Below are 17828 nucleotides of genomic sequence, written 5' to 3'. Positions count from 1 at the left end.
GCCGTTAGAAAAGTTTGGTTATCTTTTGAAAATATTTTCCAAATCCTCAGTTTGAGTTCAAATACTCCCGAAGGTGTACCCGAATCCCTCAAACCAAGGCTCTGATACCAAATTGTAACACCGTAAATTTCAAAACAAAATTTTCAAATTTTTATAAAACATAATTCATTTAATATTCAGAAAACAACCATATTTAATCATTCAATCCAAGTAATACAAAATCCCAAGATCTCAAAATCATAAATCCCATGCGTGTGTACTGATCAAGCCGGCGTCGTCCCGCGATCGTCACTAGTACCTGAAACAAATAACAACAAACACTGTAAGCACAAAGTTAGCGAGTTCCCCAAAATACCACATATAACACATATTAGCCACTCGAGGCTATAACTCTGTGGGTCCGTGCACCCAACTCTGTGAACCCTCAGGTTCTAACTCTATGAACCTTACGGTTGTAACTCTGTAAACATGCACAACATAAATCACATAGAAATAATGCAGTACAACACATAACATACATAGCATACAAATACTCTGTCACATAACTCTGGTTACCTACTCAAGGTAAAGTATAGTGAGAAGACTCACCTCGCGTGTCTCGGTAAGTCGTAAATCCCTGAAATCACTAGTGCTCGATCTCCCGAGCTATAGTCCTCCTATAACACAATACGTCTCTAATTAACACTTTCCCAACTAAGGTTGACTATCCCTTAACAAGTCAACATAGGTCAACACTGGTCAATGGTCATGGTCAACTTTGACCGGATTCGGCGAGTGGACTATAACGACTCGGCGAGTCCAAGCGCATACACTGATTTCCCTGGGATCCTCTCTTGACACGTCGAGTATTCTCCTAACTCGACAAGTTCCAACTGGCATGAGTTGTGGGGCCACCACGACTCAACTCGCCGAGTCTTAAGAACAACTCGGCGAGTCCTGCTTGACTCAGTCCACCTGTCAACCCACTCTGACTCTCCCTAACTCACTGAGTCAAACCCTCAACTCGGCAAGACCACTCGCTGTGTGGTGCTAGGCAATATTCATGCTACTCGCCGAGTCTGTTCCTCGTACTCGGCGAGTCCATGCCATGCAATGACTCAAACTCGCTCCTAAGGTCAGATCCGGTCCATTAACTCATAGATCCAGTTCTTCCAAGCTTATTTAGCATGTCCAGTCACTATCTTGTTGTACATACAACATCTATATGACCATATATGATTATTTAGTCACAAATACCACAACTCAAGGTCATAATCTCCATTGCTCTTCATAAATCTTGATGAGTGAGGCTCTCTGGACCTCAATGGATCCAGATCCAAAGCCTCAACATTAGAAATGGACTATTTGGCAGCAAATCAACCCAATAAAGGCCACAAGACACCCTAAATCCAAATATACTTCATAACACAGAGGATGAGCTGAAATAATACCTCAAGTTCGAAGATCTGAGCTTCAAATCCACAATATAGCAATCTCCTATGCTGCCTCTTGGTTATAACCTCCTTCTCCTTGCTAAATAACACCAGAAAGGTCAAGAATGGCTTCTTTTCTCTCTCAAAAAGCTCAAGCACTCTACGGTTTATTTCTATGGACTGGTGAGCACAAATGACGACCATAAGGCCCTTTAAATAGGTCTCAAACCCAGGAAATTAGGGTTTCAACACACAATGTGGACTCGCCGAGTCCACTCTTGGACTCGCCGAGTCCGGACGCGACCTGTGCCCAATACCGCGATCCTACTCGGCGAGTTTGAGCTCCAACTCGCCGAGTCCACTCACAATTTCCAAAAAAAAAAAATAAGCCAATAATAAATACCTGGAAATTCCGGGCTGTTACAGCTGTCATCTATTACACTGCTATAACTGCAACAAGAACGAACATAACACCCACTGGTGCAGGACTCGGATCCAACAAATTACTTTAACCACCAATGTCGAAATTTCTCGGATATGCCATCTATGTGGCGTAATGGGACACTTCAAGAGGGACTGCCCAACAAAGAAAAATGACGGTGGAACAGGAGTTTGACCTCAGATTGGGAAAAAGCAACGAAGGACCCTACTATAGTATGGGTTCACTTCCAATCGTCAGTATTAAGTATGCTTTTAAACATGTTTAAAACTAGTGAAACTCAAGTCTTATCTTTTGCGAGATCCCATTAGTAAAGGGACCCTCGTGCTGCGTATACTTGCCTTTTGTAGTATACCTTTTTCGTAGCAGTAGTCTTGTAGTTAACCTAAAGTATTGTAACTTTGTTAAAAGTTTCACTGTTGTGTTTTTTCTGTAATGCCTTTATGATCAAATCTAATGCCCTTATTTCTAGGAGAGTCTGATATTATCATACAAATTGATTCCATTCGATCCTCACAATACTAGTTTCGTGCGTAAATCTCTTTCTCTGAAATCGCCTTTCTAGCGAGGCCATCATTCCAAAACTCCAAACTACTCATGCGTAGAGTACCTCATGTTTCTTATCCTTTACGAAGAAAACCCAGCAAACCTCCACAAAATACCACTCGTATAGTACGTCAAGTTCAATCCAAAGACCCGTACGGTTGATCTATCACTGAAGAGTGTATACACAAGGGTGGTATATAATCAAGGTTCTACAGGTTTAGAATTGATGATTCCACTTTAACTTCTTTTCCTCGTTAGGATGTGAGCTTAAAGAAGAATCATTTATTCGACTGCCTTTTCAATCTTAATTATATACGACTCGTATACACGAGACTGTGATTGATGAGCCATGTATGACTTCTAATATGAACTTCTGGACGGAGACTGCCCCAGACTACGAGTAATCGCATCGGCATGCGAACAAACTTAGAACCCAATACTACTTCTGTAACCATATCACCCTAAAATCTAGCACCTATGGAGATACAAGAACCGTCCGGACAACTTAACGACTAATCAACAATGGAAATGGAATACCGAGCTCCTCACCCTGGAGAGCTCCGGTCTTATTCTTCAAGAAGATAGACAGATTGTTTCGTAAGTGCATTGACTAACGGAGACCTCGACGAGATTCCCATTAGAAATCATTACCCTCTGCCTCCCATAGATGAATTGGTTGACTGACCGCAAGGAACGATTTACCTTTCACAATTGGTTATGAGATCTGAATATCATCTAGTTATGAGTGATAGGGAAGGATGTCCCGAGGACAATCTTCCAAACTTGATGTGGACGCTACGAGTCCGTAGTGATACCCCTCGGATATGACCAATTGTCCTTGTAGATGACCTACTTATTTACTCACGTAGTAACAAAGAGCAAAGAAACATCCATGACTCAACTTATCCCGTGAACTCAGTAACGTACATTTTACCCTCACGTCTTGAACTTGAAAAAGTACCTTTCCGTCAGGACTCTTGTAATCCCATTCGATGAGAATCCAGATCAACAAGAACCTGACATTCATGAAAGAACCGTAGTGACCATGGACCAAGAGGTCAGACGAACAAAATAAAGCCGCTTCCCATTAGTGAAGGTTCACTGGAATGCCAACCGAGGACCAGAATTCGCTTAGGAGCACAAGAATGAATCGAATAGTAAGTATCTCCACCTCTTTGCTCGATTATTCATACATACTCCTTTACCTAAACTACCCAGGACGAAGAATGGTCTCGACATGATTTGGGTGGTTGTGGATCGTTTCATAAAGAGTGCACACTTCATAGCAGCCAATGACAAGTGGTCTACGGATAAGCTCGAAAATGCTTACGTGAAAGAAATTGTAAGACTTCACGGTGTTCTTCTAACAATTGTGTCAGATCGTGACAGTCGTTTCATGTCAAGGTTCTGGAGAAGTCTACAGGAGGAATTAGGTACAAACTTGTGTTTGAGTACAGCTTACCATCCGCAGACTGATGGTCAGAGCGAGAGAACGATTCAAACACTTGAGGATATGCTGAGAGCGTGTACCCTTGATTTCCAAGGTAGCTGGGATGAGCACTTACCTTTGGTAAAATTTTCCTAAAACAACAGTTTCCACTCGAGCATCAAGATGCCCCCCTATCAAGCGTTGTACGGATAGAAGTGTCGTACACCATCTTGTTGGCTTGCAGCTGGAGAAAAGTAGTTTATGGGCCCTGAGATAGATCATGAGACTGCTGAAAAGTTAACGGTGATCAGAGAAAGAATGTTAGTAGCTCAGGATCATCAAAAGAGCTACGCTGACAAGAAAAGGTGACCGATGACCTTCAAAGTTGGGGATTCGGTTTTGCTTAAAGTCTCACCGTGGAAGGGACTTATAAGGTTCGGGAAACGAGGGAAGGTGAGTCCCAGGTTTATTGGACCACTCAAAGTTCTTCAGAAGATTGGGAACCAAGCTTACAAGCTCGAATTGCCCAAAGAACTCGATGGTATTCATAACACCTTCCACATGTGTTATCTGAGTAAATTCACGGGAGAAGTTCCCAACATAATTCCAATCTCAGAATTAAAAATGTATGAGAATAAGAGGCTGATCAAAGAGCCTGAGGCAATTGTTCACCGTAAGACTAAGAAGTTACGACGCAAGATGGTCGACTTAGTGCTAGTCTGATGGAAACATTCGAATGGGCCAAATCTCACTTGGGAAACAGAGGATGACATGCTGAGTTGCTATCCACATCTGTTTGTTGATGCATGATTCCAGGACAGAATCGTCCTAAGGGGGAGAGAATTGTAATACCCGGGTTTCGGGACTAAGCATTTTTAGACAATGTAATAATCTATGTCAACTATTGTAACTCTTTCTGAAATAATAAAAATGAAATATTTGAGTATTATGTGAATTATGTGTATTTATGTGCTTACTACTCATTTATAAATGTATAATAAATAAAGGATAAAAATATGCATCAAAATTAAAATGTGAAATAAACCCGATATCTTTACAAAAATTTGTAGTGGTTGAAACAAGGATTGTGGAGATATAAAGAATGTCAAAATCCGAGTTGTAACGAAGAAGTTATGACCCGTCGAAGTTTCGCAATGGAACCGGAACGATACCAGGAAACGTAAATAGTGAATTTACGATAGAGCGAATTTTAGCCTTAACGATCTAAACAAAAGTTGTAGAATACGTTAAACTGAGAGCATCCATAAAAAAACGCCCAAATCTGACTTTGTATGAGGAAGTTATGATTTTTCGAAATTTCGGCTTAGTAGTGTACAGTCCGAAACTCGAATTCTAGATCGAGTGGTTTTTTGCCTATGCGACCTAAATGACAATTGAAGATCTCATTAATAGTAACTCAACGGTAAAAAGACAGATGAAAACAGAATCTGTATGTAGAAGTTATGAATTTTATACGGACATTTAACAGTATAATCTCCTCGTACTGTTAAATTTAAGATCGATCAAGAATTAACCGACGGAGTCAAAATCAAAGTTGTAGATATTATTTTTACCTACGTGTGGATATAAAGAACGTCAGAAACAGAGGTTGTATGTGAATGTTACGGGTTTTAGAAGTCAGAAATGTACTGTGCAAAAATGGGTGAAATGGCACAATCTTGGCCATTTCTTTCTCCCCAAGGCTTGCCACCAGATGGTGACATGTGGCACCAAGTTCAGCCACATTTCACCCTATAAATACCACCTCTCCCACCCTCATTTTCTTCACACCTTTCCCATTCTTTCTTCTTTTTACTCTCTCTCTAGAACCTCTCTCTAGCCCCGAAATCCCCCGAAAAGCCTAGGGGACCTCCCTAGAACAAGGCGGAAGCCCCGGAGTGCTCGATGGCTCCGAGAAGAAGAGCTTTTTGGCTCAGGAACACTACTCCAAGCAAAGTCTGGTTTTCTATAAAACTCGTTGTAAGTGAGCTATGCCTACGCTATTTTTAATATAACTTTTATTTAATTATAGTAACGTTATTAAGAACTTATAATAAATACTTAGGCTATTATTATAGGTTATATAAGTATTTTTTTAACGCTTATATAATAGTAATAATAGCTAGACTATTAATTAATCTCGACGAATAATAGACTAAACTCTAGTGGTAATAATACTAGTTTTCGTCGAAGGAAATTATTTTTAAGAAGCGAAGCGCTGTCTGAGTTTGGAATCACCACCTTTTCAAGTGTGTGCATGGTCCCTTTCATCTTACACATAGATATGAAGTATTTTATATAAACTACGTGCTATGTGTGTATATTATTTTTGTACTTGCTATCTATGCTTGATGAATGATTTTATACAAGTTTTATATGATTTCAATTGTATATATATATATATATATATATATATATATATATATATATATATATATATATATATTGTATATCTACAAAAATGGTTGGGTAAAACATGGGTAGATGTAATAGGTGATGTGCGATAAAATGATGAGAGGCCTTGATGTTTTTGCTGATCTAGTCATCTAGCGAAGTACAGATGACGACCATGGACTCTTCTAGACAATCCAGTGGAACGTTGACAGGCTCACAACCTGTAGGTGTTGTGAACAATGTGTTAACCGGTGTACTCCATCCCCCTCTTGGTTGCCGTTAGGACATTTATTGCTGAGAAACTCCCTTAGCAGTAGTGTCCATCCCGATGATGATCCTTAGGATAGGTCCCTTATTATAGGTGTTTAGGGACTCAATGTGAGGATAACGGGAACAGGTAATCGGGTTATTGTTGGTCGATGAAATTAATAAACTTATTTATTATGGGTTAAAAACCCTATGTGCTCACCAGGCTCCCAAGCATGACCCACTTAGTTTTATATATTACAGGTAGTGGTGCTCGAGCATAGTTGTGATGTGTTGGGATGAGGGATTACGGATATAGGCATGCAAATATGAAATAATGTAGTAAGGATTATATTGTATTGTTTATACGTATGTACTGTATCGAACATGACATCCTGAGTCTTTTAATGAAATACATTTCTCAGGAAATGCTTTTGATAACTCTTTATCATGTTGTTGTTTTGGGACAAATTCCCCAACTCTTTTATTAAAAGGTTACTCTGATTTTGAAATAAAGTATAAAAAAAAACAGTCTTTTCTGGCCATGATTTTGGGGATGTCATAGTTCATATCAGAGCATTAGTTTACGCGAACTAGGAATTTGTAGGTTTTCTAGACATAAACTTAGAATGCTAAGCGATGATTATGAGATGTGATGACTAGCTTATTTCGGGATTTATGCCTAAAATTCTTTTATGTGCTAAATGCTTTGTGCCTGATATGCTGTTATTTATTCGGATGTATGGTCTGTTGCCGACTGGATCTGGAAACCTTATGTGTTTAGGATTTTAAACGTACGAGTACGTCATTAGAACTAGCATATAAACGTTTCGGAGTGATAAGGATGATTTACACGTCTATCCTAAATAAAGATCGAAATTCACTTTATTCAATGTATAGATCAAAATGACAAGAACCCACAGTGGAGTTGGGAATGCAAGTGGGAATAGGAATCAACCCCCCATTGATGCAGCAAATACTTGTTGTAGTAGGAGCTGCACCTGACCCAGTCACCATGGCTGGAGTTCAAGCAATGATTTGGGGTATGCTAACTGAACAAAGGGAAGAAATGAGACAGATGTTCCACAAAAATAGGGACATACTTACCATACACGTTGAGCCGGCCGAGCCAATTCCCGAGCAATATGAGGAAGGCAACTACAGCCGCCAAGAGAGTTAAGTAGGGACTCAAGGTGAGCAAAGGGATGGCCCAAAGAGGAGAGACAACAAGGATGGGTGGATGTACAAGAGTTTCTTGCGTGCAAAACCACCAAGTCTCTTTGGAAGCCCAATGCCTGTGGAGATAATGGATTGGATCTCCAAGATGGAGATAGTGTTTGAAAGTTGCGACTGTAGCGAGAAGCAGAAAACCATCTTCACTGTAAGACAACTGAAAACGGGAGTCTTGAGCTAGTGGAAACTATTGGCGAACACAATGCCGCGAGGAGAAGCTCTGAAAATGTCATGGGATGAGTTCTTGGAACAGTTGAAGATTCAATATTGTTCAGAGATAGATCTGATCGACCTGAACAATGAGTTTCAAAACTTAAGGAAGGGAAGAATGAGCGTTGACGACTACACTACTGTCACACCCCCAAACCAAGGATGGCGGAAACGTCTGGGGGTGGAGGACTTCATGTACAGTATCACAACAACGTGTATAATAGTGCTCAAAGTAAAAACAACCACCATAAATATAATTGCAAAAGTTACACCAAAGTATATGTTTACATGTTTCAAAAGCAATTACATTATGATGACAAAATAAATTTGTTGACGGTTTAGCGTCCCATCCTCAAAGCGATGAAGTTTGCCTGTTTCACTGACTTCCTGAGAATACAAGTAGTTTTAAAGAGTGTCAACACAAAGGTTGGTGAGTTCATAAGAGTTTTGTTTGAAGTAGAAACCGTTTTTCCTTGTAAAATCGATTTAGTTTGATTTCCAGAAAATCCAATATTTTCTTAGTTAAGTATGAATAGAAATAATCCTGCATGATGCATTAATGAACCCTAGAGTAATCCGTAGAGTTCCTCTATAATCGTCCAACATATATAAGTTATATAAGGTTTAACTTAGATAAAACGTTGAATATAGTGGGTCTGCCCCAGGTCCACAACCCAACGAGGAACAGGAGATGAGGCGGGCACCACCAATTCTAGGCCAATCAAGACTAAACTCTTATATGACTCAAACATATACGCTCAGCGACCATAGTTGAAGTCTAACAATTCTAGAGGAAATATAGTTTAATATCATAATAACTTTGTATAGAGACCCGGTACTTTGTATCTGTACTCCTTTTTGTATAGAGACCCGGTACTTTGTATTTGTACCCATAGAGATAAAAGGTGATTTTAAATCAACATAAAACTCATTTAGGTTTTTAAAAATAAAATCCCGTAAACTTATGGATTGTTCCCTATGTGAGCCGTTATAATCATACTATGACTATGTGAACCTGCCACGACGTTCTCAGTGTCGCGAAAAATGAAATGACATTTGTCACCCGTAGACCTGCAGATCCCACTGTAGCTAGCAGCGAGGTGTGGGGTGTCAATCCCAATATAGATCTATATACAAGTATCACGTTCTCCCTCCAGGAGATTCTGATTATAACTACCAGGAATTATATCCCGCACTCGGACGTACGGGGAGAGAGATAGAGAAACTCACAATATAGGATAACAAGTTTACGTGAAATGTGTGTGAAAATAAATATTTCTTGTATGAATGTACCCTTCTTGTACGAGTGCGTAGAGTGATGTATCATAAACTATACCTATTATAGTTTATCTAAAATGTATGTACTATGTATGAACTCTTTTATGGAAAAGTATTAGTGTAGTGAATTTATCGAACTCTTTTCATAGTTTAATAGTGCGTGTTCCAAAATGAATGAATAATATTTAATATGAATGTTTTAGTTTCAGTCTATAATGATAAACTAGCAAGAAAACTCATTCAAATATTAGAATTTATGATTATACACTTTGCTCAACATAATACAAAGTGTTATGATATTTACATGCTGTTGGCAAAATTTAGCAATTCTGCCCTGTTTTGGAAAAATCATAGAAAAATCATACGAAGTCGAAAACTAGATCCGTAAATTCTGAGAGTTCACAAAATGTGTCTAGTTTGCTCATAATTTTTATCACAATTTATAATGACCTCTAACTTGGGTGAAAAAGTCCATAATCACAGACTGGTCCGGATTGTTGTTTGAAATGATAGGCAGTTTTGTAAAAATCACCATAAATTGTAGAAAAATCGTATGGAGATGTGCAAGTAGCCATTTTAAAGCTAAAAACTTGATCTATTTGCACCTTGTACAGTTTTGAAAACAAAAATAGTTAAGATGCCCAAAACAGTCCGTGAATGGAGTTGAACTTTTCTGATGAAGGCTGTTAGAAAAATCTAGTTATGTTCTTAGTGTCTTAACTTGTATTCCCCCCCTGAAAACTTGAGAAAACATGAAAATGTAGGGGTATGAACTCACCTTGAGTGATTTCAGTAGATACGTGTTGAAGATGGAAAGTGTTCAACCCAAGAACACTTGAAGAATCACTTGAAGATTCGAAGCTCTAACACAATTATGAGAGAGTTTGTCTAAGATATCCATGATTTGAGTGGAAATAAATGAGATAATCATAAAGAGAATGGATTATGCTTACCAAATGTGGAGGAAAAACTCAAGATCAGCCCTTGAATCTCGAATTTCTAGAGAGAGAAAGTGAGAGAGGAAAGAGTTTGATCTTCTTGTGAAATGAGAGCAAAATGAGGGAAATGAGGAGAGAGGATGAATAATCAGTCCTCAAAAACTCGGGAAGAGGGTTAATTGAGTGGGAAAAGACGTTGATGTGACCTAGGTAAGGTGGGGAGGCATGGTTGGTCAGAGAGTGGGTGTGGGGCGGTTGCTTGTGACTGCGGATCAATAACACTACTTTGAATGCGAAGTTGGATTTAGCTTTGCTATAAGTTTCAATCGATTTTGAGAGTATTGTTCGCATTTGTATGAGTGTAGTCGATGAATTGATAAAGCTAGAACATATGAGTTTTGATTCGCAATTGGATTGATGATTGAGGGATGATTCGTGAAGAAAAACGCGAAGTCAAGGACTATGAAATTGTTGTTTTGCAAGAATTTAAAAAAACTCGATTGTGGAGTTGTTGATGCTCATTTTGCGAAAGTAAAACAATCGAGTGTTCGCATCTATGAATCAACTTGAAGTCAATTGGGTTAATATTCGCATATGGGTTCAGCATATGAATTTTTGATTTCGCAAGTTTAGAGTTCAAGAACTAAACTGTATTCGCATCTGGAATGAAAATTTTGTGAATCGCATTTGATTGATTAGGTTAAAATGCGAAGGGATGCGAAGGGTGTAAGAATGAAGATGCGAAAGTGATTAATGCGAAGGGATGCGAAGGGTGTAAGAATGAAGATGCGAAAGTGATTAATGCGAAGGGATGCGAAGGGTGTAAGAATGAAGATGCGAAAGTGATTAATGCGAAGGGATGCGAAGTATTTCACAGTAGAATGCGAATTGGGGAAGAAAACAGAAGATTTCAAATATTGTCCCTGGAGTTTCGCATTTTTTTTTTTTTTTTTGAAATAAATACTCAACTTCGCAAATGGGGTCATAAAATGATGAAATTGCAGAAGAGTTTCGCATTTTTGGAAATAAATACTCAACTTCGCAATTGGGGTCATAAAATGATGAAATTGCAGAAGAGTTTCGCATTTTTTTGGAAATAAATACTCAACTTCGCAAATGGGGTCATAAAATGATGAAATTGCAGAAGAGTTTCGCATTTTTTGGAAATAAATACTCAACTTCGCAAATGGGGTCATAAAATGATGAAATTGCAGAAGAGTTTCGCATTTTTGGAAATATAAATGAGAATATATCTTTTGTTGTTTTAATTAAGGAAATAAATATTTTATATGAATACTCACCAGAAAAAAAACGCATATCATACATTCCCGATGAGTATGCATCATTGATTTATCAGTTTGGCTCGCCACGTACTACAGTTTTTAGGTTAAAGAGATCTAGTTGTACGTACTTTTCGATTCATGTTTTCTTATTAGAGTAGTGGGTTGTTTAGTAAATACTGAACGTAAGTCCAAGTACACAAGGGTTAGTTGAGCTGAGAGGTTTGACTTGTTGACTTTATTTGACTTTGAATTGACCAGAATTTGACGGTTGTCACATCATCCCCCCGTTAAAGGGAATTTCGTCCCGAAATTTGCACTTCGAATGGGGATCCAGGAATTTAGAGGAAAGATGGGGATGACTTTTCGTAGTACGAGAATTTGATTATGGTAAGGAATAACTCGCCCGATGTCACATGATTACTACTATGCATGCTTTAATCGATGCTAGATTTAGCATATAGAGAAATTCGGGATCTAAATGTCGATGTTAGGAACACGTACTGATATTTGCGGGCAGTTCCGGAGTGGTTTCTCCTTCGGTGATTGCAAACACCCTCCCGCCACCACCAGCATCTCTTGTCCTTGGGCATTCCCTTATAAAGTGTCCCGTTTCTCCACACTCGTAACAGGTTGGGCTTGCTCCAGAGCCGGGTACCTGGTTGATGGGTCGTGCTGGTGCCTTACAGAAACGAGCAGTGTGCCCCTCTCTGTCGCAGTTTTTGCAATGCAACTTTCGACAAGCCCCAGTGTGATGGAAGTTACACTTGTTGCATTTTGGAAGTGTTCCTGCGTATGGTTTCATGGGAGTTGGTGTGGTGAGGGTTGTGGCAGCATGAACAGCAAGGATCTGTTGCTTCTTAGCGAGGCCTTGGGTTGATTGGTCTTTCTTGTTGTCCCAAAACTTTCTTTCGTTGTTCCCTCCTCTTGCTTGGGTATGGGTGGTTGCCATAGTGTCATGGCGGGCATGGTGGTCAATGAGTTGTTGTGCTAACTCCTTGGCGCTGTCGAAGGTAGTTGGTCTTGAGGCGAGCACGCTATCTTGAATTTCGGGGGACAATCCCCAGAGGTAACGCTCCAACTTTTTGTCTTCCGGGGTGACCATAGCGGGACAAAGGAGTGCTAGATCACAAAATCGGTTGGTGTAAGTTGTAAGGTCGGAGCCTGCCATTCTGAGATTCCATAGTTCTTGCTCCAGCTTTTGCACTTCACCTCTTGGGCAATATTCCTTCAACATCATCTTCTTTAAGTCCTCCCAACTTAACGAGTTAGCCACTGCAAGCGTAAGCGACTTAACTTTGCCGTTCCACCAAGTGAGAGCTCTTCCGATGAAGGTGAATGTCGCGTACTAGACTTTGCTCGCTTCGGGGCAAGCGCAAATCTCAAAGATCGCTTCGGTCCTCTCGAACCATTGAATTAGTGCGAGGACACCCCCACTTCCATCAAAGGAATCGGGTTTGCCATTTGTGAAGTCCTTGTAAGTGCATTCCCTTGTGCGTCCTGCACTATCCCCGTGGTTAGGGTTTGTGGCTCCAGATCCAGCACCACCATTGCTATTTGTGCCAATTTGTGACATTGCAGCTACCACGGCTGCTGTCACTGCAGCTTGGAACATTTCAGGATCAAACTGGGGAGGTGGCGTCGGAGGTGGTGGCGCTGTGCTGCCCGAAGGTCTGGGTCTTTTCCTTGGTGGCATTGTTCTGTCATGAGTTTGCAAAAAGGAAAAATGATCAGATGATAAGTTTCTACTAGTAAAGACAAGTCAGTTGTTATAGAATTTGATTTTTCCTGCATTTTTCTTCGATTTAAGAATTCCTTATATGTAGTTCATAAAGGAAGTCCATATGAATGAACTTCACGAGTTAGTGGGTTTTGTGGTTTCTCTTAGATTTTTCACGAGTGTGTTCAAGGCGCTTGGTGCGGATCGTATGTATTCTTGCATTTGCATCAACCTTTGCGATACTATGGAGAGTCGTTCTACCCAGAATCTCGTTTCGGGCAACTCTATGGACCAGGATTGGAAAAATTGTATCTGTTTGAGCTTCCTTCGTTTATGTTGTAGAAGCTTCGTTCTCTACTAAACGACATATGTTGGTCTTGTTCTTTGCTCCAGGTTTCCAAGCACTCTACCCAAGGAGGCGTCGGGCCTTGAAAAGTTGGACAAGGGTTAGGATTCGGAACAAGAGTCATCGGGGTTAAGTTCTCCACTTCAGGGTCGGAATCAGAACCATCAGCATAGCCTTCAGCTTGGTGGCCATCTACAGGGGTTGGGTAATCATTCTCTGGCTCCTCTCCGAGCCATTTGGTATTGTCGTGGTTAGGGTAGTACGGGTCGTCGTGTGGATGGAAATCCAGCCATGATATCTTCGCGAGAAATGGGGATATAAGAAACAATTAAGCAAACGTACTAATTAGTTAATTATACGATGATCTTTATCAGGTACTTCAACAAATTGTTTAGTGCATACTAATTATATGTATTCGGGACAGGATAGACCTTCGAATAAGCGACCCTAACTCTAAATCCCCAATCCAACGAGAACAGGAAGTAGAGCAAAGATCCACAGATTCTAAGTCTATGACGTCCTGGATACATAAAATTTTAATGTATCCACTAAGCAACTATTGACCTATTGATAAAGATCTATTTAGTTCTCACATATGTAATTTTAATAATGCCAAAATACCCCTATGGTATTTCATTGTGGTAGTGTTGGTAAATTTTTAGACTTGTTGCCACATCACAACCATTCTTGGGCATATGCTAATCACTCCTCGGACCAGCATAGTTGATCAGGCTATGCTATTCCCAAGACTGATCATACATCCCCAGGCTTACCTGTGATGTCCAACAATCTTTACTTTTGTTTTGTCCTAAAATGATGCTGACCTTAGTATGTATGCATGCATGTATACTTTTAACAAAAGTTATTTATTCTTAAAGGTATAGTGGTTTTGAAATCTTAAAATCAGAGACCTTAGTCCCAATGCATTTATAGTTTGTATATCTTATGTGGTTCGATATACTTAGTTCACTATAAACAATGCTCTGATACCAATCTGTCACACCCCCAAACCAAGGATGGCGGAAACGTCTGGGGGTGGAGGACTTCATGTACAGTATCACAACAACGTGTATAATAGTGCTCAAAGTAAAAACAACCACCATAAATATAATTGCAAAAGTTACACCAAAGTATATGTTTACATGTTTCAAAAGCAATTACATTATGATGACAAAATAAATTTGTTGACGGTTTAGCGTCCCATCCTCAAAGCGATGAAGTTTGCCTGTTTCACTGACTTCCTGAGAATACAAGTAGTTTTAAAGAGTGTCAACACAAAGGTTGGTGAGTTCATAAGAGTTTTGTTTGAAGTAGAAACCGTTTTTCCTTGTAAAATCGATTTAGTTTGATTTCCAGAAAATCCAATATTTTCTTAGTTAAGTATGAATAGAAATAATCCTGCATGATGCATTAATGAACCCTAGAGTAATCCGTAGAGTTCCTCTATAATCGTCCAACATATATAAGTTATATAAGGTTTAACTTAGATAAAACGTTGAATATAGTGGGTCTGCCCCAGGTCCACAACCCAACGAGGAACAGGAGATGAGGCGGGCACCACCAATTCTAGGCCAATCAAGACTAAACTCTTATATGACTCAAACATATACGCTCAGCGACCATAGTTGAAGTCTAACAATTCTAGAGGAAATATAGTTTAATATCATAATAACTTTGTATAGAGACCCGGTACTTTGTATCTGTACTCCTTTTTGTATAGAGACCCGGTACTTTGTATTTGTACCCATAGAGATAAAAGGTGATTTTAAATCAACATAAAACTCATTTAGGTTTTTAAAAATAAAATCCCGTAAACTTATGGATTGTTCCCTATGTGAGCCGTTATAATCATACTATGACTATGTGAACCTGCCACGACGTTCTCAGTGTCGCGAAAAATGAAATGACATTTGTCACCCGTAGACCTGCAGATCCCACTGTAGCTAGCAGCGAGGTGTGGGGTGTCAATCCCAATATAGATCTATATACAAGTATCACGTTCTCCCTCCAGGAGATTCTGATTATAACTACCAGGAATTATATCCCGCACTCGGACGTACGGGGAGAGAGATAGAGAAACTCACAATATAGGATAACAAGTTTACGTGAAATGTGTGTGAAAATAAATATTTCTTGTATGAATGTACCCTTCTTGTACGAGTGCGTAGAGTGATGTATCATAAACTATACCTATTATAGTTTATCTAAAATGTATGTACTATGTATGAACTCTTTTATGGAAAAGTATTAGTGTAGTGAATTTATCGAACTCTTTTCATAGTTTAATAGTGCGTGTTCCAAAATGAATGAATAATATTTAATATGAATGTTTTAGTTTCAGTCTATAATGATAAACTAGCAAGAAAACTCATTCAAATATTAGAATTTATGATTATACACTTTGCTCAACATAATACAAAGTGTTATGATATTTACATGCTGTTGGCAAAATTTAGCAATTCTGCCCTGTTTTGGAAAAATCATAGAAAAATCATACGAAGTCGAAAACTAGATCCGTAAATTCTGAGAGTTCACAAAATGTGTCTAGTTTGCTCATAATTTTTATCACAATTTATAATGACCTCTAACTTGGGTGAAAAAGTCCATAATCACAGACTGGTCCGGATTGTTGTTTGAAATGATAGGCAGTTTTGTAAAAATCACCATAAATTGTAGAAAAATCGTATGGAGATGTGCAAGTAGCCATTTTAAAGCTAAAAACTTGATCTATTTGCACCTTGTACAGTTTTGAAAACAAAAATAGTTAAGATGCCCAAAACAGTCCGTGAATGGAGTTGAACTTTTCTGATGAAGGCTGTTAGAAAAATCTAGTTATGTTCTTAGTGTCTTAACTTGTATTCCCCCCCTGAAAACTTGAGAAAACATGAAAATGTAGGGGTATGAACTCACCTTGAGTGATTTCAGTAGATACGTGTTGAAGATGGAAAGTGTTCAACCCAAGAACACTTGAAGAATCACTTGAAGATTCGAAGCTCTAACACAATTATGAGAGAGTTTGTCTAAGATATCCATGATTTGAGTGGAAATAAATGAGATAATCATAAAGAGAATGGATTATGCTTACCAAATGTGGAGGAAAAACTCAAGATCAGCCCTTGAATCTCGAATTTCTAGAGAGAGAAAGTGAGAGAGGAAAGAGTTTGATCTTCTTGTGAAATGAGAGCAAAATGAGGGAAATGAGGAGAGAGGATGAATAATCAGTCCTCAAAAACTCGGGAAGAGGGTTAATTGAGTGGGAAAAGACGTTGATGTGACCTAGGTAAGGTGGGGAGGCATGGTTGGTCAGAGAGTGGGTGTGGGGCGGTTGCTTGTGACTGCGGATCAATAACACTACTTTGAATGCGAAGTTGGATTTAGCTTTGCTATAAGTTTCAATCGATTTTGAGAGTATTGTTCGCATTTGTATGAGTGTAGTCGATGAATTGATAAAGCTAGAACATATGAGTTTTGATTCGCAATTGGATTGATGATTGAGGGATGATTCGTGAAGAAAAACGCGAAGTCAAGGACTATGAAATTGTTGTTTTGCAAGAATTTAAAAAAACTCGATTGTGGAGTTGTTGATGCTCATTTTGCGAAAGTAAAACAATCGAGTGTTCGCATCTATGAATCAACTTGAAGTCAATTGGGTTAATATTCGCATATGGGTTCAGCATATGAATTTTTGATTTCGCAAGTTTAGAGTTCAAGAACTAAACTGTATTCGCATCTGGAATGAAAATTTTGTGAATCGCATTTGATTGATTAGGTTAAAATGCGAAGGGATGCGAAGGGTGTAAGAATGAAGATGCGAAAGTGATTAATGCGAAGGGATGCGAAGGGTGTAAGAATGAAGATGCGAAAGTGATTAATGCGAAGGGATGCGAAGGGTGTAAGAATGAAGATGCGAAAGTGATTAATGCGAAGGGATGCGAAGTATTTCACAGTAGAATGCGAATTGGGGAAGAAAACAGAAGATTTCAAATATTGTCCCTGGAGTTTCGCATTTTTTTTTTTTTTTTTGAAATAAATACTCAACTTCGCAAATGGGGTCATAAAATGATGAAATTGCAGAAGAGTTTCGCATTTTTGGAAATAAATACTCAACTTCGCAATTGGGGTCATAAAATGATGAAATTGCAGAAGAGTTTCGCATTTTTTTGGAAATAAATACTCAACTTCGCAAATGGGGTCATAAAATGATGAAATTGCAGAAGAGTTTCGCATTTTTTGGAAATAAATACTCAACTTCGCAAATGGGGTCATAAAATGATGAAATTGCAGAAGAGTTTCGCATTTTTGGAAATATAAATGAGAATATATCTTTTGTTGTTTTAATTAAGGAAATAAATATTTT

The 17828-nt window shown here is 38.9% G+C and overlaps 2 long non-coding RNA genes across 2 annotated transcripts; both read right to left on the bottom strand.

Moving 5' to 3' along the window:
* Nucleotides 1-8161: 8161 nt before the first annotated feature.
* LOC144998573 (uncharacterized) lies at nucleotides 8162-10787 on the bottom strand. Its single transcript, XR_013660370.1, has 3 exons — nucleotides 10141-10787; nucleotides 9966-10050; nucleotides 8162-8296 (listed from the first exon to the last, which is right to left on the bottom strand). It is a non-coding gene; the product is annotated as an uncharacterized LOC144998573 (long non-coding RNA).
* Nucleotides 10788-14576: 3789 nt separating this feature from the next.
* Nucleotides 14577-17203, bottom strand: LOC144998577 (uncharacterized). The gene is made up of 3 exons (XR_013660372.1): nucleotides 16557-17203; nucleotides 16382-16466; nucleotides 14577-14712 (listed from the first exon to the last, which is right to left on the bottom strand). It is a non-coding gene; the product is annotated as an uncharacterized LOC144998577 (long non-coding RNA).
* Nucleotides 17204-17828: the final 625 nt, after the last annotated feature.

The sequence above is a fragment of the Lactuca saligna genome, chromosome 5 (assembly GCF_052625555.1).
Source record: "Lactuca saligna cultivar CGN05327 chromosome 5, ASM5262555v1, whole genome shotgun sequence".
Taxonomy (NCBI): domain Eukaryota; kingdom Viridiplantae; phylum Streptophyta; class Magnoliopsida; order Asterales; family Asteraceae; genus Lactuca; species Lactuca saligna.
The sequence above is the reverse complement of the archived record's forward strand: the minus strand, read 5'-3'. Positions and strand labels throughout refer to the sequence as shown.